This window comes from Cupressus sempervirens, chromosome 3, assembly GCF_028749045.1.
Source record: "Cupressus sempervirens isolate cs-2001-9-10 chromosome 3, ASM2874904v1, whole genome shotgun sequence".
In the NCBI taxonomy this organism is placed as follows: domain Eukaryota; kingdom Viridiplantae; phylum Streptophyta; class Pinopsida; order Cupressales; family Cupressaceae; genus Cupressus; species Cupressus sempervirens.
The window spans coordinates 989,290,927-989,318,165 of record NC_143120.1 but is presented as its reverse complement, the minus strand read 5'-3'; the positions used below and the strand labels follow the sequence as shown (position 1 = coordinate 989,318,165).

Genomic DNA, 27,239 nt, shown 5'->3' with positions numbered 1-27,239 from the left:
ACAAAGAGGAACACTTAGAACAACTAGCATGATTTTGCAAAAAATTGCCAAATTCTTCAAACTTTGCAGGTGAGCATGATGTGCCAAAACAAACTGCAAAAAGTTAGGATTTTAAAGGAGAAAAATCGAAAAAAACTAGACGATTTTTGAGGTGAAAAATTAATTAAGAGAATACAAATCTTCATTTTTCAAGAAAAATGGTAAAACCTACCAGATAAACTTTTAGGAAAAAATTATAAACCACTAGATAATTTTTGAGGAAAAAATTATATACTCACAAAGGAATCCCACACAACTTTGCGAATTACATAATCAGGTTTTTTTAATTCTTTTAAGAGAAAAATTATGAAAACCCACTAGAATTTTTTAAGAGCGGCAAAGCACGAGACTTCACATGGTAAACCAACATGCAAGTATACAGAAGCAACATGCAAGTACATGCGACGAACATGTAAGTACATGCAACCCTAAAAAATCAAATACTCTTTTGGAACCAAGAAATCGCGGGATCAAAACTCTTAACTAGGCTTGCAATTTCCAGCAAAAATCCTCGAAGATGAACCACAAAAGCTTCATAAAATACCTCTAACGATTTTTTTTTCTAAAAATCAAAAGCCAAATTTTGTGAAAAAAATTCTAGATCAAAAGAGGCTCGAATTTTTATTCAAAAATTTGCCAAATTTTATGAAATCCCATCAACCTGCTCTGATACCATATAATGATAAATTGATGTTGTTGTAGTTGTATTAAACAAAGGAGATGAAAGCTTTCTATATAAATTTACAAAGACGATGTTTCTAAAGAAACAATCGTGAACTAGAAACTACTTAATAAACTAAAGACTAATTAAGATGACCATTAAAGAAATATTATAATATTCTAATACTCTAGTTATGGTTTTCTCATATAAATCTCGTCCTTCTTTTGTCCTTGTTATCTGGTATCTTGTAATTTAATAAAGTGCTCTTTAAAATTCATGAAGCAGTTATCTAAAAGGAAATCATTTGAGGTTATGGGGTAGCACAAATTTCATATTTCATTGTGTATGTGCAATTCCAGTGTGTAAAACTTTTAAATTACACACCCACCAAATTATTACGATAATAAATAATCCTCTATTATTAGTTAATGGTAATCTATTTGTAATCTATTGTAAATATTAGAATGTTTCTAATATTTAGTTAGCTATAGCTTTTTTAACTTTCTTTCAGCTAGAATAGAATGTTTCTATTCTTTACGATCGTTGTTCCATTCTTTTGTATATAATGACCTCTCAGTTTCTGTTAATAACAAACAAGCATTTTGCCAATTACTTCGTAATATGGTATCAGAGCAAATACTTCAAATTATTTGAAAAATTTATAATTTCTTTCGAAATTATTTGCTCAGATTTTTTGAAATAATTTCTATGGTTTTTCTCAAAAACCCATCTAGGGTTTTTGTATTTGAGAAAAATCTCTCTGTTCAAACGTTGTTTCTTGGCTAGGGTTTGCAATTTCTAAAGATCGCTACACTCAAAACTCGTCTCCAAAAACATGACTGCAGTTTGCATTCTTTTCTTGAGATTACCTTAGATCCTTTGCTTGCGGTTTTATTTGGTCATTTTTGGCCTACCAATCACAACAACCTTCCAAATCACTTGTTCCCAACATCGTTCTTGTCCTTAGCTTATGTCTGAAATTGTTGGGAGAGCTCATTTTTCTGCAAATCGTGAAGTCACACCAGATCTCCAATACATCTTGTAGCTTTGTTTTTTGGTGCTAAAACCTTACAAATCCACAACTCTTGTGACGTTTCAGCAAAGCAAAAAAGGTTCTTTGTTAAAATCAGGTGTTTCTTACCAAAAAATACCATTTTTTCTACAATTTTTTCCTCCATGGCTGCCGATTAGGGCTTTCTTCGAAACCCTAATTTTTCAGCTCAATTTTTTTTGATTTCAAATTCTTGGTGGGTTTTTTGAGAGCTCAGCTAGATTGTTGTCAAATTTTTCTGGGTGCCTCGATTTTTGTGCTTCAAATTTTAATCCAATGGATCTAAAAACCAACATCTTTTTGAGTTTTTTGAGCTCTCTTCTGGGTCACTCCAAATTTTTTGGGTCTTCTGATTTTTTGCCTCAAAGAACGTGCCTTATCTTATTTTTCACGTTTTCATTGAAAAACGTGCCATGGCATCTTTGACAAACATTATGCCTGAGCACAACTCCAAATTCAATGGTCAAAATTATGGCACCCAAAAGCAACAAATCATAGCAATTTTTGAATATCGAAATACCAATCAAATTGTTCTGGGTGTTACGAAGCATTTGACTGCTTTTGGTATTGATTAGGATACTTGGGATCTGAATAATCGAGAGGCGGTGAGGCTTCTCAAATTATCTATGGCTGATGATCAACTCTCTCAGATTCCATCCAGCAAGACAATTGCCGAGATATGAACACATCTCAAAGGTCTTCATGAGACTTCTGACAAAAGCAAATCTTTTTTTATGAACACTTTGTTTTCTATTATCATGGATGAGCGAACCTCGCTCTAGGCACACTTGAATAGGATTCAGGAAATTTGTGATTAGTTGCTTGCCATCGATCGCAAGATGGAGGAAGAGGATATTGTGGTTGTCACTCTTTGAAGCTTACCAAAGTCTTATGAGCATTTTATCGAGACTCACAACATCATGTCTTCTGGTGTTGATTTGAAGTTCACTGATCTCTGCACACTTCCGCTTCAGTAAGATCGATGAAAACCACAGTTCGGTAGCAGTTCCAGCTCCACCTCCACAGAGAGCCTTTGCTGCTAAATCCTTTCAGAAGGATAAAGACAAGTTTTAGTAGTCGTCTCAACATAAGTCTTTTGCTCCAACTTTAGACGGCTCCTGGAAGAAGCACATTCAATGCAACTATTGCCACAAGTTTGGGCACATGAAGGTTGAATGTCAAAAATGCTTAGCTGCACAATCTAAGCAATTAGGTTCATAGCCCAAAGCAAACAATGCAGAGCACACTGAGCATATAGAATCTGCCTTGTACCTTCATTGCTAAAAGACCTGTAGATCATGCCAAGTCGTCTGCTTGGTACATTGATTTAGGTGCCTCTCATCACTTCACTCCCCGCAAAGACTGGTTCACTAACTACCAGCCTTATTCAGACTCTGTTATTTTTGGTGGCGGAAAAGAGTACATTATTGTCGGCAAAAGCAACATTTAGATTTAGTCTGTTGGGAGGAATCTCATTTTGCAGGGATGAAACTAAATCTACTCTCAGTCAGTTAGTTACTGTGACATTCTCCACACTTGGATGTGACTTTAGTTCACATCAGTGTACCATCACCGATTGGGTGACTTGGTCTATTCTTGTAGTGGGTCTTGAGGATCATGGTCTTTTCCGACTTATTGATTCCGGTGATTCTCAGGACTTAGCTATGGCTACTCGGTGGTCTTCTATTATGACACTCTGGCATCAACAATATGGGCACTTAAATGTGCATTATCTCTCACAGCTTGCTCGAGATGAGCTTGTCCTTGGATTGCCAGAGATTCAGACTCAACAACTTGGAGTTTGTGATGCATGCCAAGCTGGGAAGCAACATCGCACACCTTTCACCAGTGGCGATTCATGGTGAGCTTCTGAGGTACTTCAACTTGTTCATGTTGATATCTGCATCCTTATGGCTACTCCTTCTGTTCTTGGGTCCAGGTATTTTCTGTTGTTTGTTGAGGATTTCAGTAGAAAAATGTAGGTGTATTTCCTTAAAAAGAAATTCGATGCATTTCCTGCATTTCAGAAGTTTAAACCTTTAGTTAAAAAAGAGTCTGGGAAATCTATTATTACTTTTAGATCAGACAATGGGGAGAAATTTTGTTCTAATGATTTCTCTAGCTTCTTGGATATTCATGGCATCAAACGCCAGTTAACCACACCCCACACATCACAGCAAAACAATTTAGTTGAATGTCGAAACAAAACAATCACCAAGATGGCTTGATCTATGCTCGAACACAAACATGTTCCAAAGAAATTCTAGGCAAAAGCAGTCAACATTGCAATTTATCTTTTGAACCGGTCACCCACTGTGATGGTCACAGGTAAAGCTCCTGAAGAGGCTTGGTTAGGTCACAAGCCCAGAATCAGTCACTTGAAGGTTTTTGGCTCTCTTGCTTTTGTTTGGATCCTTGATGCGTTGTGCACTAAGTTGGATGCTAAGAGTCAGAAACTCATGCTTGCTGGATACAACAGTCTTCACAAAGCCTACCGCTTGATCGACATCGAGACATCTCGTCTCCTGTATAGTAATGATGAAGTCTTGGAGGAGTAGTGAGGACCATTCATGCAGGTTTCTCCTGTTCTTGATCCAGCAACCAGCCTATGAAGGCTCATGATTTGGGAGTTCGGCTTCCATTAGGTCCCCTTGATGGAAAGACTCCTGTAGCTCCTGCAACTCTTGTTATACCAGTGATCCCTATACAAACATCTTCAACTACTCATGCAAGATCACTTTGATTTGTAGATGCTTCACTTGAGTTTGATCTAGATTCTTAAGATGAACTTGATCACCAAGCATCTCCTAATACTAATGTTGGTTGTTCTCCTCTTCGGCCTAAGTGGTGGGCTAAGACACTTGCTAATCTTCGTGATGATGAGCTCATTGATGGGAGAATTGCTTGGAAAAAGAGAAAAACTACAAAGTCTGTTAACTTTGCTCTCATGGCCAACATTCATAGTGTGTTTGAACCTCAAACACATTCCAAGGCTAAAAGAATTCTAGAGTGGGAACATGCAATGACATTTGAACAGGAGTTGGACAAGGACAAAGCTTGTTTAGTTGCAAAGGGATTTTTCCAGCATCAGGGCATTGATTATGAGGAGACCTTTGCTCCTGTTGCAAAGATGAGCACAATTAGATTAGTCCTAGCCATAGCAACACAGTTTGGCTGGAAGGTCCATCAGATGGACGTCAAGAGTGCTTTTCCTGAATGATGCTCTCCATGAAGAGGTCTACATGACGTAGCATCTTGGTTTCAAGGTTGTTGGGAAAGACCATCAGGTTCTCAGATTGGTAAAAGCTCTCCATGGCTTGAAGTAGGCCCCTCGGGCATGGTACATAAAAATTGATAAGTGAGGAGTTCTTCAGACTCCAATTTGTACATCAAGACTATTGACAGTGACACCATCCTTTTGGTTATTTACGTGGATGATATGATCATCACTGGCAGTTCGGCATCTTTGATTCAGGGAATCAAACATAATTTATGCCAGTCTTTTGATATAATTGACCTTGGGCTCATGCATTATTGCCTAGGTGTTGAGGCTTGGCAACAGTCTTCTGGTATATTCATCTTTGTCCAAATATGCTAGGGCTTTGTTAGAGAAATTCTGTATGCATGATTGCAAACCTGCATCTACACCAATGGAGAAAAATGGAGAAAGGTCTCAAGTTATCAGCCAAGTCTAATTCTCCTCCCGTGTGATACTACATACAGGCAACTAGTAAGAAGCCTCATCGACCTCTCTGGTACTAGGCTTGACATCAGCTTCCCAGTCAGCTACATCTCATGCTTTATGACAGCTCCTAAGGCTGATCATTGGATGACAGCAAAGCATGTGCTTCGTTATGTGAAGGGCACTTCAGATTATGGACATCTTTTTCTTGAAGTTCTCATCCTAGATTATGACATATTTCATTGTGTATGTGCAATTCCAGTGTATAAAAAAATTAAATTACACACCCACCAGATTTGCTAAAGGCATACTGAAATTTGTTGGAACAAGGAGATGTTTTTCTTTATTGCAATGCTTTTTCCAGCTTGAAGATAATTTTTTCTAAGACATCAACTTATCGGGATTGTAATTGATGAAGGGAAGGAATGATATTTTCTCTTATCAAGAGTATTTTATAAATGGCACTAATCAATCTACATTATTTGGCTGCACCAATTTCTATTCATCAAGTGGAAAATACAAATTGAATGCACATGGTCTAAAAAAAGTATTACAGTATGTTAGGCTATGCGTCAACAATATGATTGTTAAGATAAGAAGGGTACAAAACATAATTTATAATGCCATATTAGAATACATGGATAGACGTGTTTCAAGAAACAATTGCAGCACAACCCATTTTTGCCACAAACTTCCTTTATAGGAGTCTTGGCGGACATAGTTGTCAAATGACTTTTGTGAATAGCCTTGGGTGAGCTGCACTGGAGGCGGCTTGAAGGTTCTCCTATAAGAGTTAAATAAAAGTTCTTACAGATCAAAAGTCTCATTGAATTAATCAAGAGACTTATTGAATTATTCAGAGGATCCTGTAGGAATCTGTCTATCATACTGACAATTCAATCTTCTGGGTAAATGTCATAGATGACATTGCACATCCACACAAAATATCACCTAAAACTGGATCTATTGAGGCATCAGATAAGGCTTAATTTTAGGTTTATACGACAATCACGGTTTGATTCTTCACAGTGGAATCACCCACAAGTTGATGTATGTGTTTGATAGCAAAATTCTTAATCAGAATACTTGTAAACTTGCTTTATCTTATAGACGCTTCACTTTTTCTCTTCTAGTTCTCTTAAACAACATTCAGGTTGTGCACTCTTGTGCATAGATGCAAAAGAGCTCTACTTTTCTTTATAAATGTACCTTAGAAGCAGCTCATCATGAGACTTTTCAAGGTCTGATGGGCAATTCAGATATGCGTATCTTTTGAAGGCATTTTGGAAGTCAGCTTTCGAGTAGAGTAGCATAGGATAATAATTAATTTCCAAAAACTAATTACAGTATGGAGCACCAAAAACTGTTGCTATGTAACACCTCACAAACCAGAAATTGCTTTTGAGTAAATGCCATGTCAAGAGAAAATCAGATTGGAATTATAGGTGTTCTCTTGTTTAGTCTGAGTGTTGTCCTATGTTCTTTCGTTATTTTCTATGCTTACTTTCATATAAATTTAGCTAGATAGGTAAAACTTCTCCCCTTCGATTTTCTGTGTGGGTGTTGTTGATATGTGGAATACTTTGTTCAGGAATTGCTCTTTAATTTTCACCTATCTTAATACATTTTGTCCTTTTCCAATTCTATTATCATTTCCATTCTTTTTCTTTGGCTGCTACTACTCGTGTGAGCACAAGAACAAATACCTGCAAGCTGACAAGGTACAAATACACACACACCCACACCCACCTTGATATGTTTGTAAATAGAGAAATTTAGAACAGGAGTTTCCTAATAGTTTTGCTAATAGAAACAGCACCAATAAAACCTCTTCTTATATTACCAGTTCACAAACTTCACATGTTAAACCAAAATATTAGTGTCAGCACACCATATTTCATTTTCCCCCAAATCAATTCCTATGTGATATGATTGGGTGATGAAATTCAGGCTTCAATACTTTTGTACTTTCAATTCCTTTCGAAACACATGGAAGCAACAGCATGCTAACAAAAATGTAACCATAACTCAAAGTCGCAGCAAAAAGCAGCAGGACTTTCTTACTTCTTTGGCATATCAAAATCTATTACAACATTGGCAGCAAAGAAATACAAATGAAAGAATCATCTATTTTGAAATCCAATATATTGCCTTTCAGTACATTAGCCAACTCTCTGAATACCTTATATGCACCTGCACTTTGATCTTACTTCTTTTCTTACTAAAGTTAATCACCTTCTCTAATGGTGTACTGGTCTCTCGATGATTAAGTCTCATGCCACTCTTATCACCTCCAAACCATGTTTGTTACGGCACAATTTTTAGTTTAATTTTGAAGATGAATGCTGGAGACACTTATTCATTGCTTTACATTTTGAAGCCCATGGATCAATTTATATTGATACAAGACTTAACTATAAAATCAGGCTAATAGTACAAATTACAATAAAGAGTGTTTCCATCTTAGATTAAAAAAGACAAAATATTTTAATAAATGATGCAATTAAAAGGAGTAAGGCGTATCCTCTAAGTTACTGGCTTGGGTTTGGGGACAGGTTCAAATACGAGAACATGGTATGTGGTTACATGTTTTTTTTTTGCATTTGGGTAAGTATGGGCACATGGGTATATAAATATATGCAATATATATATATATATACAAACAAATAAGAGAAATATACAAAATTGTAAAACTAAATCATTTCATAGTATGATGCTTGATCATTGATCAATGCCAAATGCCAAAGATAGACATAAAAAATATAAATACTTGATCATTGATCTATGTTTACGATTCTAATAAAAATATTACACTGAATTGCTGATTTACAAAATGAAAATGTTGTTCATGAAAGTTTGAAACATGATTCAATGTTCAATGTTCGTCAATCATCAAAGTATTCATCAATCATCAAAGGGGTTATCAAAATAATCATCATCTATGGGATTTTCAACAGCTGCAAGTAGATCATCATCATTGTTAGAACCCAAATCAGTTCCAATAGCACTAGATGCACCATGTACTATGTCATCATCATCATCCCCATTGACCATGGTGGCTCTAGCAAGATCTTGGATGGTTGTATCCAAGTTGGCAGACTTGGATGCTACATCCCAAAGCTTCTCTGCCCCCTTCTTGTATTTTGGAATCTTATGTGCCAAGAGGCGCAAATCGGTATGAATAAGCACCAAGTTTTCAGCTTTTTTTGTAGCCAACCAGTTATGCTTCACTGAGTGGATAATGTAGTATGTACTCCAATTCCGCTCAGTGACATAAGAGCTTGCAACTTGTAGAGGAAACCAACAAAATAAAAAATACAAGATAAACTCAAGAATGTTTATTGTTAACAAGTGGCCAATTTTTTTATTTTTATTTTTATTAAAACAAACTTGTGAGAGGATTTTAATTGCAACAGGTTGGAGGTACATAAAAATTTAAAATCTTAACCATGAAGGTGCTACCATGTACCAGCATCCATTTTGCTTTACAAGGGGAAAGATCTTTTCTTGAGGTAAACAATCCAAATTCTATCCTAAAACTTGCCTCTAAATCTGGATCATTGAAGAGTCTATTAAATGCCTTCTTGTATGCATTGACAACTTCAAAATCTCTATATGGTGGCACTCTATTTAGAATAGCAAGTACTTTTGCGCTTTAGTACCTGGGAGATTGAGCATATGCTAGGAGGTGCAATGGTGTGCTATCATAGACATCTCCCAAGCATGGCTCATTTGTATCAACAAACCGAGACAAAGACATGATACGTTTGGTGAATTCAATGCACAATACACACGAGCCCACCAATCATCATCCAATATCAATGCCCTCACCTTTTGGGTCCTCATTGAATTTGATTCCTTCTACATACCTCACTGGTTGCTAATAACCGTTTGCACCAATGCCTCTTTCACCTTCACAAGTTGTCTCAAAATGATTATGAGATGCAAACCGAGTTTCAACCACCTAAGAAAATGTTAATAATCAGTTAATAACACATTTAGAATATGTAAACAACAATTTTTTTTTTTTAAATTTTAAAAATTCAGTAATATAAAACATGACATAAAATGGTAAATGAAACTTAAATATACTCAAATTTAAAATTTACCTTCAATAATTCAAAATTTGAAAAGTTTTTGAAAATTGCTTGTGACATATGGTGGCTTGTCACAAACATTTGAATCACCTTAGCCTTCTCATATATTTCTTTCACCCATTCTATTTAGGTGCCAATTGCTTGCGTCACTAAATTTAGCAAGTGTATAGTGCATGTTGTCCAAAAGATGTGATCATATCTAGCTTCTACCAAAGCACGTACAAGCTTGCAAACTTTTGCACAGTTCGTAATTACCTGGACAACATTATTATGACCCATCGACTCTACGAAATCAATGAGAATCTTGGAAATGAACTTTGCATCGTTCACTTCTCCTTCATGGCCAACTACCCTAAAAAACATTGCCCCCTTGGGGGACAACAATAACATTGATCAATGGATGATTTTTGCATTCTTTCCATTCATTAGAAATAATAGATACACTTGTTTAAACCCAAGAATTTGTAATTGGTAATAATTGAGCCCCTACAATTTTTCTCTCTGTTTGCAATAAGGTGGTGCACACCTTTTCAAATCTAGGACGTATGTAACTAGAAGATACAATATTTATTACTATCGCCATTTTCCTCCAATATGGCGATCTCACCAAGTTGAATGGAAGACCATTTGCAAAGAGGCAATGTGCAAATTTTTCATTAGCATTATCTCTTGCCTCAGTTTTAAATGCTTCTCTAATGGACCTCTCTTGCAAGCGGAGATCTGTGGTTCTACATCTTCAATCTCCATAGAAGGCATAGACAAGAAGGGATGTCTAGAGGCTGTAACTGGTTGAGAGGGTGTTGTTATTGTTTTTTTCTTGGAACTATAACCAGATTGTTTCTTTTTGCAACCAATCTCTCAAAATCTTCTTCTTGTTTTGTAAGTGCCGCTATTTCTCCAACTAACCACCCCTTCATATTTGGCCCTTGGCCATCATATATATTAATTCCTTAAAACCCCGGGCACAAAAAATGAAGTTTGACTCAGTAGTAGAAGCTATTATATTGTGCATTGCAAAAATTACATTTCCAAAGAAACCCCCCACCTCCAGGAAGATGTGAAATTCTTGTAGTGTGTCTCCATAAACGAGACTCTTATCAATTTTAAATTTTTGAGTTCCCTCCCCACGCACTGAGCTTTGAGTTCTCATTGTTGCAATTTATTAAAAAAATGAAAAAAAAAACATAGTAAAATACTTCTTCACTCATATGGGAGTGTTTAGGGTTAGAAGGAAAAAATAATAATATATTTTTTTAAAAAGAAAATGTTTGGCCCCACTTTTTTAAGTTGCATCACTAGTGTCCATGGGTGTGTCGGGGTTCTCACCGGGTGCACCCAAGTAAGGGCTGTGCACATCCATCCTTGTGGGTGTGCACGAGTCCATGGGTGTGTGGACCTGTGGGCACAGGGCACTTGCAGGTGCACCCATACTAGGTGTGCACCCTGAAGAGCACACGATTATATTGAGATAGTGAGACAGGGGTAGGGGGTGAATCACTAAATAAAACTTTTGCCAATTTAAAACTTTTATCCAAATAACTTCAAATGTTGGAATTAACAATTATGCACATAAGCACAATAACACAATGATTTACATGAAAACCCAATGTGGGAGAAAACTATGACAATAAATGCTTTTATATAAACTTTGTTCTTTTATTATGGTTTGTAGGCTCCAACCTACTAGAGGCTACGACTTCTATGTTTATGAGCATTGACTCACTGCAAGCTCCAACTCCCTACCAGGTTCCGACCTACTAGAAGCACCAACTCCCTCTTCTGTCTTTGTGAGGACCAACCCACTACATTTGATCTGTTCTTCCACCTTGACACTGTTGCTTTCTTCAACTAATGATGGACTTCTTTTCAGCGCAACTGTTCTTGTCCATCTTAAATATCTTCTATACTTTTCTTCAGTCTAATAATAACATATATATGTGCTTATCTCCGTGTCAACAAAAACAGTCACTTTCCTTAATATCTTTCACAATAAAGCAGTAACCTTCCTTATTTTTTAATATGTCAACGCTCCATTGTATATATTAGTAAATCAATGTAATTCAATTGTTGACCAATCTGCCTTATATCTATTCTCCTTTCCACATTCTCACCTTTCCATATCTGATTTTTATTCACAGCTTGATGCTCTTTATTATTTATATATTTGAACTTAATATTCTGGTATATTTTCTTTTATTAGAATATTTCTATTCTAACTTTTCTTCTTGCTCCACTTGCTAATTATCTTTTATTTGTTCTTCTCTATACATATATCTCTTCATTATCTTTTATCTTTTCCTCTGCTCGGTACTTCTGATTTTTTCTTATTATTCACACATCTCTATCCTTATTTTTAGAATTGACTATCAATTTTATATCTTCTATTCGACCATTCATAAAGGGAACGCAATCTTCCAAATATGAAATATCGCATCATTCCAAAAGATAAACGCAACCTTAATTTAACTAATTTGTCTATGCTGCTGTTTATTCACGATGACTTGGTGGGCATTCAATTCGTGGTCTTTGAGCTGCTTGATAATTACTTTAGTTATAATCAACACTCACAATTATCTGTTGTTGTCTGTAGTGAATGAGTTCGCAGCCACTGATGATTCCGTACATATTACCGCTGCCTAACATCGGGACTCATAGCTTTTATATGTTCAATCGCATGAGACCAAAGTAGATTAGTCTTTACATCATGGATAATATGTAGTCTTCGAAACGTCTTTTGCTGACTTGTCATTCTTCGTAGATAATCCAATTTTGTTTGTTCAACTTTGTCTTTAATAATAATGGCTGATGTGGTCTGAAGTTTATTTGACCAATTTCCCCGTGGATTGTCGCAAAGATTTGTATTGTTCATTGCCGTCATATATCTATAACTTCATTTTCCGTAGGCACGATATTTGTCTGAAGACTCCAGATGCATTAGATTAATTTCTGGAGCATGCTTTTTAAACTTTGTCGTGTGTATATGTTTGCCGTAAACTTCAACGCGTGACATACTTCCCATCCAAATCGACTCTTATAATTTTTTATTTCTGCAATGAACGATTTCATTTGCTTAGATGCCCTTCGCTGTAGACATCATTTTATATTCCCATCATTTTTAATGATATTATTATTTTGCCGCCAATTACTCCATATCCTCCAAAGTTTACTCATTGATCTCTGATTTTGCGTGTTGCGCGTGTTGCTTTGACGATGCATATCTCATCATGCCGTCTTCCATACTTACATTCTGGAGTTCTGATCGAGCCCTCCAAATTTGCGGACTTTATCGTTCTGACTGGAGAATTTGACCAGGTTGTACCATCGATATGTTCCGCTTTTGGTTGTCTTTATTTGCAATATACCCGACATACTATGGTTGTATTATATACCTTGCCTCTCCTTTTTTCATTAACTCCGGATATGCAAAATCAATGTATCTTATATCACATCTGCTTCCTTAAATAACTAACATTACTTGATTCCGTATTGGGCTGTTGTTCCATGAGTTGGAATTGCGCACAGATGTTGCCTTTTTATTTTCAAGTCGTCATTGCTGAGAAATAAAACGTTATCTCTAATGCTTCGTTACACTTAAATAATACTCTTTTATGCTTAGTCTCTGCTAATGCATAGTTTCTTCTGAAAATGTCATTGACTTCAACTTATGATGAACAAGAACTTATCCTTAGAACATGTTCAGTAACTTCCTTCATATTTGTCGTATCATGTTTACTTCACATTAAATATATTCAGTTGTTTATTGTATCTTCATTCCTATGGCAATATTCATATCCCTTGTTTCTTTCCATACATTTTTTTCATATATCTGATGTTTCTTTTCATGTTACAAATGCACAATGAAGTAACTATTGTATCATTATCATAATATCTTCAATATTCATATAACCGTCAATGATGATTCTTCTTTGCACCATTGACATCAATGACTCGAGGGTCTCGGGTGCAAACTTCATAACCTAGTGTATCCTATGTGAGTCCGTCTAGATTGTAACATCTACTTTTACCGGGTGTTAACTAACAACTAACATATCAAAGAAATACAGTTATTACTTCATTTTTATAGGAATATAGTTATATCAGTTATGTTCATGTGAATGAGATTAACAATTACAATTACTTAAACGAAAAACTCATAACTAACATTCGAAAACACCATCAATAAATTTATTATGGAAATTAAAATCTACATACTATGGAATTTAAACCGAAAATCAATGTAGGGATGCTTCTGCAATCACCCAGATTAGTCCACAAATATCACTTAGGATCAATTGACGATTACCATCAAATACCATTATATCAAAATCAAATGATGATTACCATCTAATACCACTATATCATTTAGGGCATCACATACCACTGTATCAATTAGGGCATCAATTACCATTGGATCATTTAGGGCATCAGATACCATTGTATCATTTGGGGCGTCAATACCACTATATCATTTAGGGCTTCAGATACCATTGGATCATTTATGGCATCAATTACCATTTATCATTTATGGCATTAGATACCATTGTATCACTTAGGCCATTAGATTCCGCTGTATCATTTCGTTTCTTCCCATTGCTAACTATGGCATTAACATAAGATTAGAAGATATGCTCATATTCATTATTCATATAAATGAAAGATTGAAATAACAATCCATCAGATAAATCTATCTCTCACAACTAAATATATTCCACGTTCAGTTAGAAGATCAGTCGATCTAACTGGTTGCCAATTATATTGACAATAAGAGTTGCTTTCATATAAGGAAATAACTGTAACGATGACCTTCTCCTTGCATATACATCATAAAAGTAAAAATACCTGTTTCTGACAAACGTTTGAATGCATAGTTTATCTTTGTCTGATGCACATCCAATGTCTTGTGGAGAGGGGAAATATTGTCAGGGGCTCAACCACTCAACCTCAGACCATAACTTATCCCCACACAATCTCTAACGAGAAAAGCCCTCCCTAACCGGAATAGATATGGAACACCTTGTCATCCACTGAGCATCCTGGTATCTAATCACACCACTCGACTTGATAGCAGGAGAATACAATAAACATGATCATGCATGAGCTATTAAATGATTCTTTTTAAAATGATAAACATTGTTATGTCACATTTGATTTTGTTTCATGTTATTGCAGATTCCTTTCTCTCACCTCTTCACCCTTTTCCTTGGCTATACAGCCGGGTGAGTCTCAGGTGTTTGAATCTTAGAGCAACCAGCTCTTTCTGTTGATTCTCAACTGTTTCATGAATAATGTATTTTCCAGCTTATCACAATTTGTGATTTGATGAATGTGTACTTAAAGACTTGTAGAAAATATCAGTTGAATTCTAATCTCCAATGGCATAATAAATCATGATTTCATAATGTGGTTACTTGGCTTTTAATTGCCATAAACAAATCTAAAATAGAGGTGGTCTATTCTATGATATCAATCAAGATATTTTGCATCATGATATAAGTTGTGGCACACTACTATGTAAATTGGATTTGTTGTAACAATTGAATAAGAAATTCATATTGCAATGTTTTGGATTTTGGATATCCACATAACCTGAAATAATCTGAAAAGGAATGGAGTCTTGCTGGACACTCAGCAACGTGCCTCACTTTCGGCTATGAAGATCTTGAACGCTAATCCGGTATGAAGATAGCTTGCAATTTCGGCAAAATAATAGTATAATAAAGAATTTGTGAGAAGGAACAATGCAATGATTACAATTTTATAATAGCAGAGATATTGATGCTATGAAAATGTAATCGGTAATATGGAAGAAGACGGGAATGATCACAGAAGTTGGATGCTTGGAAAATAATAAAAGTCGGGTGCTTGAAAGAATAGACGTCTTTCCCTCTCACTCTCGACTTCTTAAATAAAAGGTAACATGACTCCTCGGCTTCCAAGAAGCTGTAACATAAAGGAAATGTATTGGCTCTTGGATGCCAAACAAATGTGCCAAGTGTTCAATCGGTTTAAAACAAGAAAAGAATAAAAGGTTGGAAGAAGATTTGAAAGTTATAAATTGAAAAATTATTATGGTTTATATCTATCTACGTATACATAGATATATTAATGAGGTGGCATCATTTTATTATAAAATAATATTATGGTGTCGCTTTATTTTATATTTGTGTACGTACATAGGTATATATTGTTGTCGGTGAACATATATTAAAATAATATGGTGAAAGATCATTCAAAATCCTTTGAGGTACATATTATATTTTAATTAAATTATTTTATGTTTTTAAATTATTTATTTAATAGCTCATACGGTTCCGTTGATTGTATCTTGATGTTCAAGTCGCTAGGTCCTCAACCATGGTGATTCACAAATACCCACTTGCTCAGTGATGGTGATGCTCCTATACCCAATTCTTTTCAGACAATGCTTCCACCCGTTCGACGTGCTTCCTACAAGGAAATTCTCCGCAGATAAATCATATTACCATAACAAGTTATTTAATCATAAATAATTATAACGGCTAACCACCTTTTCAATTCCATGAATTCGTGATAAATAATCAACTAGCATGTTATCTTGGTATGAAATTATAACGACTAACCATCTTACCATTTCGTAGGAATCTAACAAATATAACTATCAACTAACTTCATGTGAACCTCAAAATTAGGTCAAAAATTTGGATGTAACATAGACGGCGAAGGAGATCAATGGAATTGAAAATCTGTTGTAAGGCTATAAGAACGGACGTGAAGGTTGATTGCAGCATGAATATGGAGAAGAATGCAGCTATTAGGAACAAAACATTTCCCGTCCATTGTACTCAAATCTTATGGGTCAAAGTTTGCATATACATTTTTCCATAGGAATAATGGGCTTCTGAAAGGAAAAATCAGAGTTCTTGGTATTCCGACTTTGCTGGCTGATAAAAGTTTTTTAGAAACCTAGTTCCTTTGCTTTTAGATCCACAGTCCACAAATGGGCTGCTATAATCTAGAATAGCACAATCTATGATGGCAATGGAGAAGTCCATTGAGTCACTAAATGTTAATTATTCATCTATAAATAAGATACAGCCAAAATATCTACTGACAACATGATGAAAATTGTTCATGTACTTATCTGCACTCATTAGTTCATAATAGATAAGGTCCTATGAAGAGAGTGCCTTTTATTATGGCAGTAATAGTAGCAAGTTACATTCCGCATTTATGAACAGTCATATATTGTTAGACCAATAATATTGGCAAGTTACATTTTGAACCTTGTTGAGTTGCCCATCTAACTCATTTGTATGACACTCTCATGTCGTGTCTGTGGTAGAGAATGAGTATCCAAACTATTCTTAACTAAAATGTAAAGACACAATAAAGATTAACACCAGCTCTATTTCATCATTTATTCTTGAAATAAACTACACTACTTGAATTTTGTACATGAAATTTAGATAAGAGTTTATTATTTACATAGGTTGTTGTGATGTGGAGCCTAATTAGACATAGAAGTTAATTTTTCTCCACTTTATTTGGTGCGATTTCCCCCCAGATTTTACTACAGTGGTTTAGGGGCAGCGCCCCTTGTGGGGTCTTGGGGTAGAGCTCCAAGTATGCTCCTTGTAGTACAGGGTGTGGTCGAGGGGCAACACCCCCATGGGGGTTTTCAGGGGTAGGGCCCCCGAAAGCTCAACGGACTTTATGATTGTAAAAGGCATCGATTGCTATTTTTCTATTGGATGACTTATTCTAGCCCTAATTTTGTAAACAACATATTTTTTGTATAAGATGGCTTAGGGTTAGGGGTTTCATAATGTATAATGAGATTGTAGCTTCTTGCAGCGGTATTGAGTTGTAAGAGATTGCAGATTGTAATCACTGGATAATAATATTATTGGACTTGCTGTTGGTGGACGTAGCCTAGGGATTAGGTGAACCACGTTAAATCTTTGTGTCTTGTGTTATTTTTTGTGTGATTTATTATTTCCTGATATTCGTTATATTTGCATGTAATTGTTATTTCTGTCCGTGGTTAATCCTAACACGTGTATAACCATCTCATCTGACATTGGTGACAGTTTATAGCGTATTGGAACACAGTGCAAGAGATAGTGTTAATGCCAATTGTTTAATTTCAGTGTTATTTATGATGGTGATATCCAATGATTGGGTCCATGTCATCAACATATAATATGCTTTCAAAGTTTCAACCATTATTTACATAAAAATCCTGCTGAAATATGAAATGTCCCTTTACTGATTTTATATGATATTTCAAGCCTCTAATCAGATCTTTAAAATCAAACAACCAATATTTCAAAGATCCACCAATTTCTCAATAAACCCCAAATCGGGTATGCCCGAAATAGTGCCAAAAACTTCACAGCTTCACATATTATTAATAAATCGGAAAGTGGACATTTTTATAAAAATTTCAGCAGCATAACAGCCTACAAAATGACATTTCCAGATCTGTATAACATTTACACAACAGCTCCCAAACGGAGGATAAAAACAATGCTCATCGGGCTCCCGAAAACAACACAGAATAGCTCGGAAACACCACAAAAACACTAATAATCTATCATAGAAGTATAATCATGACCAAATACATATATTCAGCTCTATTTTAACATCTAAAAGTCTGAAATACAGCAGCAACCCAAACTGATATGAAATACTCAACCGGAAACACCAAACTCTTACAAAAAACACACCCGAAAACCCACAAATCTGCACTGTTCAGCACAAAAGCAAACTCTGCATGAGCATGCACATGGAATGGCTTTAAACTCCCATCCTTAGCCTTCTTAGAAACTTGCAAACTCCCGTTCTTGGGTCTCCTTCTCTACACGTTTGGTAGCCTCTGAAGAACAACAAAGCAATGCGCAAAAATCAAGTTCTGGAATGAGCCCAAAATGCCTCCAAACCCCTTAAAAGAGGGCATAACCCTAACTCACGTCCAAGAGGGGTTAATAAAACATATTTTAATAATAATTTTCATTTATTAGTCCATTCGCTTCCAAAGATTATCCCTTTTTGCTGAAACTTCACCTTTTTGAGCTTGCTTGCCTTAGCAAAGATTATTATTTTTAATTATTTGAAAAGGGGACATGACAAGTCCTCCCCTTCCAAATATTGCTTGTCCTCAAGCAATGGCTGAACAATAAACCAATCAATCTGCCTGGATCCCAAATGTAGTCATGAACTATACTACTATCAATTAACACAGGCTCCTGCAATATCTTCTGCAATATAACCAAGAGGAATCCATAATCAAACTGACAATTACAGTTCAACCAAACTCCAAAATCACAACTGCCACAGTCAAGAACGCATGAGACACAAACTCTTAGAACATCAAAACCCAAGTAAAGTGGACAAATCAAACTGCCAACACAGTAAATACCATCAACGCATCCCACTAGCCTGTACGGAATGTACAATCCAACTCTGCAACAATGGTGAATGCTCCCGAATGAAACTGTACCAAGTATGGAGAATCCACACACTGTACAACTTCTGTAGTCAACACAACTCTGCAAATCATCGGCCACTATCTCATAACCATAACTCCCATGCACCGCTGATGGTGAAAAGCCATCACAAGATAAACAGCAAGAAATGGAACCCAAACCAAATTTGCTTGCCATCAACTCCTCAACACAAGGATCAAATGCTAACTGATGTACATACCCTGCAGTATAATGTTGATAAAAAAAACCAACCTTAGTCAACAGCTCACCATGAACAAGTGATACAACCCACTGTGACTGATCACCAGCTAAGTCAGGAGATGTCATAGCCAAAGGAGTAGAATCAATAACAACAATCGCTGAAGCATCACTCCCAAACTCTTGCTCTAAGTCATGTATTATCAAGCTGTCAACTGCAAAACCTATCGCCATGTCATGCCCATCACAACTCTCATCCCGAGGCATCAAACCATCCCATAACTGATGACAAGCACTAGGAACCAAAGTACATCTCTGTATCATCATCTCATAAACATGGTCATCAAAGGTAAATTGATGAGCATACCTCACAGTGTAATGCCGATAGAATGCACCAATCTCAGTTAGTGGCTCAGACTGCAATCCAGATGTAACTAACTGCAATCGATCACTAACCAAGTTGGAACTGACTACTACCTCCGAAGACATCGCCAAAGGAGTAGTATTACTAGCAAGAACCATGCCAACTGCCGGCTCACCAACATCACACATGATCTTTGATACATCTCTAGTCTTCATGCCATTAGTACTAGAGGCCACCACCATGTCAGGCATACCACAACAATCTGCTGCAGCACCCAACTCAACTGAACCTGACTTTAGTGGGGACAAACCCGATATGCCAATGTTAGCATCAAGGATGGATGCATCCCCATCTCCACTGCCTTTGACAATCTCGACCATGGACATCCTCGGATCACCAGACACCACAGCTTGTGACTGTACAGAATCTGGTAAAGATTGTAGTTGCTCTAACTCCATGGTCACCTTAGCCAAATGAAACTGTGACTCTTTGAAAGCCAACTGCGTACTCTCAAGAATCTCAGAAGTCACCTCAAGCTGCTGAGTAAGCTCACTCACCTCATCTTCCTTGGCCAATGATGCATCGTATGCTGTACTCCCCCACTCCATAAGATAATCTTTGTCAGCTACCAACTGCATATAATCCTGTCCCAGAATCCGGATAGCCTCCCATAAAGAGTGGAACTCTGTCAAGGAAAGATAACTGCCTCCCTGCTCATCACTAGTAGGAGAACCCCATCCATAAACTGCTAACAACTGACGAGTAGCATCGAAATGCTGGCAAGAAATAGCAATGTCTCGCTCACTAACTCTCAATTGACTAGACACATGATGGCACTGGCTAGACTGTATCCTACAAACCTCCTCTGATGCACTGTCTAAAGGAGTATCCTCAAGGTTACTAGTCTCTAGAGTATTACCATCCATATCTTGCGAATCAACTCCAAAGCTTATATCAACATACAGAGTATCAAAAATTGTAGCACTACTATCCAACTCCTCTGTACCAAAAGAAACCGTCAAGGAAACTAAGTCTTCAAAACTGCCCACTGCATCCTCCTGGATGTCATCAATGCCAATATGATCCTGGGACTCATCTGTACACACTGCCAAATATGAAATATCATCAACACATTCCAACAAAAATGGTCGATTGGATATATGAACAAAGCCCAACACCGATGTATAAAAACTAATACCAACATCGGATAAGCTCCTGGCACAAGAAAAGACAACACCGTGCAATCTGCTAATCAAATCCATGATAGCACCCAAACAATCACTGCTACCAGAAAGTGTTAAAGATTTCCAGTCAACTAGATCCCAAATGCCAATATAACAATCTTGAGTCCATATCCGTAAACTAGAATCAGCTGGAAACTCAAGCAAACTCCTCACCTGAGTAATATGACCAATACCAACTAACTCCACATACCTGTCATGATGAGATAATGTAGTCACAATACTGTCTTCACTCACCTTCAGCTGGCTGGATAAATCATGTGAAGTACTACCAACCTTAACCTCATGTGACGAAGCATCTAACTGTGCCTGGTACTCTCTCTCAGCAAAGTCATGAATGCTCAATGTCTGCTCATCTCTACCAGGTATCTCACCATCATGCACAACAACATCCTCATAATCATCATCCTTGAGGTCAAATCTATCTATCACTCTTTGACTGAAATCATCAAATGTAGTTACCTGATCATGACCTTGAGTAGTCATTCCATGATACCACCAATCATAGGCTGCATCTTCTAAGTGTAGACTTGCAAATTGAACAGCATCACTCTCCTTCATGGGGTTAATTGTGAAGAAGGTCTGTAATTTTTGTAGCCATGCTCTAGCTGAAATTTTATTTGTTCCATCAAAGGTAGGTGCTGTAAACTTTCTTATTTTATTTTTGAGCTCTCTTCCACTTATGTCATGCTCCCTCCTGTACTCTTTCTTGGGCATCAAAGTGTTCATCATATCCACATATTCTCTAAAAGGAACCGAACTGCGAAAGTCATCATCTAAACCATTGTAAGTAGCTCTTAATGCAATCAAGTTACCTGTAACCTCTTCCATGGGATTAAGGGCTGGATTTGGCACTGGTGGCTCATCTGCATGCAGAAAAATAGTTTTTGTTGATTTAGAGGGTGTGGGTTTTAGATTTCTTGGCTCCTCTAAAGTGCTCCCTTTCTCATTAATAGATGCAACTCTTTGCAATTTTCTGTCAATATTCGCAAAGCCTCTCTAGTTTCTGCCAAACTATTCACTGTTTTCTTTTGAGTATTTTGGATGTCTTGGAAGAATTTCTTTGCCATCTCATCTGGATCAGCCATATTTTTTCTTTCGTTGGATTTTGTACTTTTACTTTCAACTGGAGGTTTGATCAAAATTTCTTTATTCTTTTCTCGCTGGAAATATTTCTTTTCTCTTTCACTTAATTACATGCAAACTTCTACAAACCCTCAGGCTGGCAAGATCATAGCTTTGATATCACTGAAATGTCCCTTTACTGATTTTATATGATATTTCAAGCCTCTAATCAGATCTTTAAAATCAAACAACCAATATTTCAAAGATCCACCAATTTCTCAATAAACCCCAAATCGGGTATGCTCGAAATAGTGCCAAAAACTTCACAGCTTCACATATTATTAATAAATCTGAAAGTGGACATTTTTATAGAAATTTCAGCAGCATAACAGCCTACAAAATGACATTTCCAGATCTGTATAACATTTACACAACAGCTCCCAAACGGAGGATGAAAACAATGCTCATCGGGCTCCCAAAAACAACACAGAATAGTCCGGAAACACCACAAAAACACTAATAATCTATCACAGAAGTATAATCATGACCAAATACATATATTCAGCTCTATTTTAACATCTAAAAGTCTGAAATACAGCAGCAACCCAAACTGATATGAAATACTCAACCAGAAACATCAAACTCTTACAAAAAACACACCCGAAAATCCACAAATCTGCACTGTTCAGCACAAAGGCAAACTCTGCATGAGCATGCACATGGAATGGCTTTAAACTCCCATCCTTAGCTTTCTTAGAAACCTGCAAACTCCCGTTCTTGGGTCTCCTTCTCCACAAGTTTGGCAGCCTCTGAAGAACAACAAAGCAATGCGCAAAAATCAAGTTCCGGAATGAGCCCAAAATGCCTCCAAACCCCTTAAAAGAGGGCATAACCCTAACTCACGTCCAAGAGGGGTTAATAAAACATATTTTAATAATAATTTTCATTTATTAGTCCATTCGCTTCCAAAGATTATCCCCTTTTGCTGAAACTTCACCTTTTTGGGCCTGTCTGCCTTAGCAAAGATTATTATTTTTAATTATTTGAAAAGGGGACATGATAAAATATTCTCCGTACTAATGAATTGTTTTTTCTCTCCTAGAAAATGAAAGTGAAAAAATTGAGTGATCAATCTTATATTATCTTTAACTTGGAATTACAAGCAATTCCTCTTCAAAGCTTTTCCAGTTCTGATCTCATGTGAATTGGATTAATTTCCTTAAAGTTGTGGTAAATGCATGTCCTAGTTTTTTGTTAATGATTGCTTAGCATGTAATCTTGCAGGAACAATTTTCATAAGATTTACCTCAGGTTAAAAATGAAAAGTTGAATATAGTAACTCCAACAAGAGATGATGTAATTGCAGCTTATTGTTAAAAGTTTGTGTATCGACTCTTTAACAACTTGAGGTGAACTACTAGTTGGATAGGAGGAGACATTGTTTAAGAGCTCTCAAATTATTTGTAAAGATTTTCCATTTGGTTGGAATGGTTTTTAGCATGTCCTAGCAATATCCTATCTGATTGTATCACCTCGGTAGTTGTACTAGTTCTCACTCCTGGTGCATGGCTGTTGGTTTGACTGCTTATCCAATTCAGTATCTCCTAAGTTGTTTACAATAAGATCAGTTCAACTAATTACAGCGTATATTAATCTAATCACATCCGCTAATCAAATTGTCAAGGATTCTTCAGCTGGTTCCAATACAGTTTGAAGTTTAAGCTTCCTTTAACATGTTGTAATATTGCATATCAGCATTTTTGTAGGCAAAGCTTTTGTTGATGTGTAAATTAAGGGAGAGTTAGTCATATTGTTTAGGTTTGACTTTTTGAGCTCTTACCGCCGTGTAAATTTAAATGTCTCTTTTTGATATGAGATTGTCTTAGGCACTATTAAAAACAAGAACAATATGCAGCGTTTAGAGAAGACAATAATATGTTGATGTTGGAGAGGAGTGTAACCAATTGGACGTGATTCCACCATTTTCTTTATCAACCATAACCATGTGAATGAAGTTGAAACCTTAAAGCTGCGTGTATTGCTTGTACCAATATTAAATATCATAATAGACTCAAGAACAACACACATTTTTGCATGTACTGGCAATACTGATGTTAAAATTCATTGGAAGATGACATACAATGAAAATAGACAAGTAAATTTATAGTGGTGGCATCTTGATAAATTATTCAACTACACCTCAAGGAAATGACAATGATTTTCCTAACTAGCATTTGCACGGAAAAGAGGTGCAATGATTATGCTGATAGTGAGGTATATCTTGTTTAATATATTATGAAGTTGAAAAGAGACAACACCAAGTGTATTCCCCTTCTCCTTTTGCTCCTATTTCTTCTTCTTCTTTGTTTCCTTCTCCTTCGACTCTTCATTATTCTCCGTCTTCTCCTTTGACTTGCTCTTTTTTTTTTGGGCTTCCTGTTTTGTCTTCTTCTTCATCCTCTCCTAAACTCTCTCTTTCTCCTCCTCCTTTTCCTATTTTGGTCTTTTCATTATGCTTCTTCTTCTCCTTCTTCTCCTTTGTGGCTTTCCCCTTCCTTGTCTTCACTTTCTTTGTTGTGTTTTCCTCTTTTTTCTTCTCCTTCTCCTTCTTTTCTTCCCCCTTCTTCTTCCCCTCCTCTTCCTTGCATCCTCCTCCTCTTCCTTGGTCCTTTTTTTGCTTCGTGTTTTGTGTCTCCTCCTCGACCTCAACATCCTCCTCACACTTCATCTAAATTATGACATTATTCCTTTTTATTTGGTATCACTTTATTTTAATACCATTTTTTTTTTCCAAATGACTTTTTTTGGTTACTTCACAACATCTCATAATAATTATCTAACTTGTAATTAATTATTCACTTAGTACAAATTATTCTTAGAAATAGTACTAAACATTTAAACAATAATAATTTATTCATTATAATCTTAATTGCTAAATTTAATTAAATTACATTCAAAAGAAATTCCAAGCTAAATTAAAAAGAGTACTCCCAATTCACAACTTCCTCACGTGCGAGAGATTTATAGCGGATCCATCAGCCCCATGCGCTCCAGTTAAATTTAGCTATATTTGAAAACAAAAGTAGAAACTCGAGGGGTCTAGTTTCTTGAGTATGTAATTTATTTTTCTTACATGATTGTTACTTCTTCATCTTTCTTTTGCCACATTCATAGTTTGTTTATTAAGAAAACACTGCTCTTGTAATGTTTTCTATCAACAATAATAAAAATATTTATTATGCAACCTCACTTTCCCATTATTGATGCTTTCTATAAAAAGAGAGAATAATAATTTCTTAATCATAACATAAATTCATCTATTACCTTTTAATTCACTTAAAGAAGTCACCAAACTTTTAAAACAATATTTTTTCCACTATTGAGACAATGGTAAATAACTTTCAGCTAACCAAAAAAAACTAATTAGACTAAATAATCAATTTTAATTATGCTTACTATTAATTTGTTTTACCTTTAAGGTTAACATTATATTATTTTATTTAAATGGATTAAAGAATTCAAAGGCAAAAGTATATTAATGTCCCCGAAAACTCTAGTTTATTATTACATCACCCCCGAAATGAATATAACCAATTCTAACATTCAATATTTACAAAACTAAAAAATAAAAAATTAACATCATTTAAAAAATTAACAATCAATATAATAAAGATTACATGAACTTCAGTACAAGATGACACGTACCAATACATTCGCCCTACACTCAGTTGGGCCAAATAAAGTAATAATATAATAACTGGTTAAGCTCTAGACTTCTCATAAAAATCAGAAATGTTGTCAAATTACGGTGAACGGGAGTAGTCTCTTTGTTAGCAATACCGAGTAAATGTACTCGTGGTTTAAATAAGGGTTAAGGCAACGATGGAATGGTGGTGGGAATTTGATATGAATGTTCAAACAATCGCAAAAATACACCAGTAGGATTATAAAATCCCAAGTATATATCGGCAACGAAATGTATTGACGGCAAATATTCTTAATCTTCTCAAATGGCCATTTCGACTTTTGCGACAATTTCGACGACCGTATTGTGAAACCACAAGAATCCTCTCCATCTTTTGACATTGGAATTGACGACTGAGAAAAACGGACGGATTTTGCCACCTTTTCCATGTTTGTATTTTCTTCCCCCCCGTATACCTTTGCACCCAATGTATGGCAGCCATTATGGCCCAACTTAGCTTTTTTTTTTTGGCTTGGCCCCGACGATAACTATTTTAAACTGCCGGATCTTCATTCGCCTCTGGCGGGCAACACGACCTTTATTCTAACACCCATACTCACAATCACAAGCTGATAAACAACGGCTACAACATCCCACATCTCCTCCATTATTGTACTCTTATCTATATCACCATACACAAAGGTCGGTGAAATTTTCTATGAAAATTTCTTGAAAATATTTTTTCCACTTCCAACAAGCTTTGACGGCTGTAGAATGGTTCTTCACACAACATACAGAGTACTATAACATAGATTCAATAATACCAAATGGAACATTTATTTCAAGTACTAGCATACCAAGATGGCGAGAGAATATTATCACTTTATTGATTACCAAAAATATGAGTACATCATCAATATTCCAAAGTTTTTATAAAAGGGTCAGTTGGTTGGGAAAACCAACTGACACATTCCCTCACTTCCTAACTACCCAACCCGCTCAAGCTTAACAAGTGCTAAATATAATATTATTTTATTAAGTACTACATCTATCCCCCCCAAAAAAGAAGTCGTCGACTAACAAACCAACAAAACCTAAAAAAAACTAGACTTCAAGAAGAAGGTTGGGAAGACATCCCTGTACTCAAAGCTCCTTGGAGTCGCTGAAGATCTCGTTTGGTTGTCTTCTGTTTGGCTTGGACCCCCTATAGAACCCGCAAAGCATCCATCTTCTTTGCCTCTACTGTGGTGATCTTGGCCTCCAAAGCAACCTTTTCGATTTTCCAGGTGTTTTCTTGGACTGCAGCTGCTTGTTTTGGTTTCTTTTTTCGAGGCTCACTACTGTGTGACCTTGCCCCCATGGTGTCCATATGAAGCCAATATGTCATCGCTGGCTTGTAGGGTTCTACTTTGTTGGCTGGAACCAATGCCCTTTTGTGCTCAACGTCTACCTAAGTTCGTACTACTTCTAGGAATAGGGCCATTGCATGGTGGGGCATGTAAAATGCCTTGTGCTTCAACTCCATGAATTCTTGAAGTCTATCTGAAAGAAATTGTGCCCAGTTGTACACTTGCCCCTTGTACAATCTATCAACCAAAGGCAACACCCAGAGAGCAATATTTGACGTGCGACTTCCGGCTGCGAGTTTACTTTTTACCAAGTCTACAATGCATCACCATTCGTCATTAG

The 27,239-nt window shown here is 36.2% G+C and overlaps 1 protein-coding gene across 5 annotated transcripts in view; it reads left to right on the top strand.

Annotated features, from left to right (window-relative positions):
* LOC149570076 (CAAX amino terminal protease family protein) overlaps positions 1-27,239 on the top strand; it is a 100,208-nt gene that overhangs the window by 5,683 nt on the left and 67,286 nt on the right. The gene's annotated exons all lie outside the window — the stretch shown is intronic.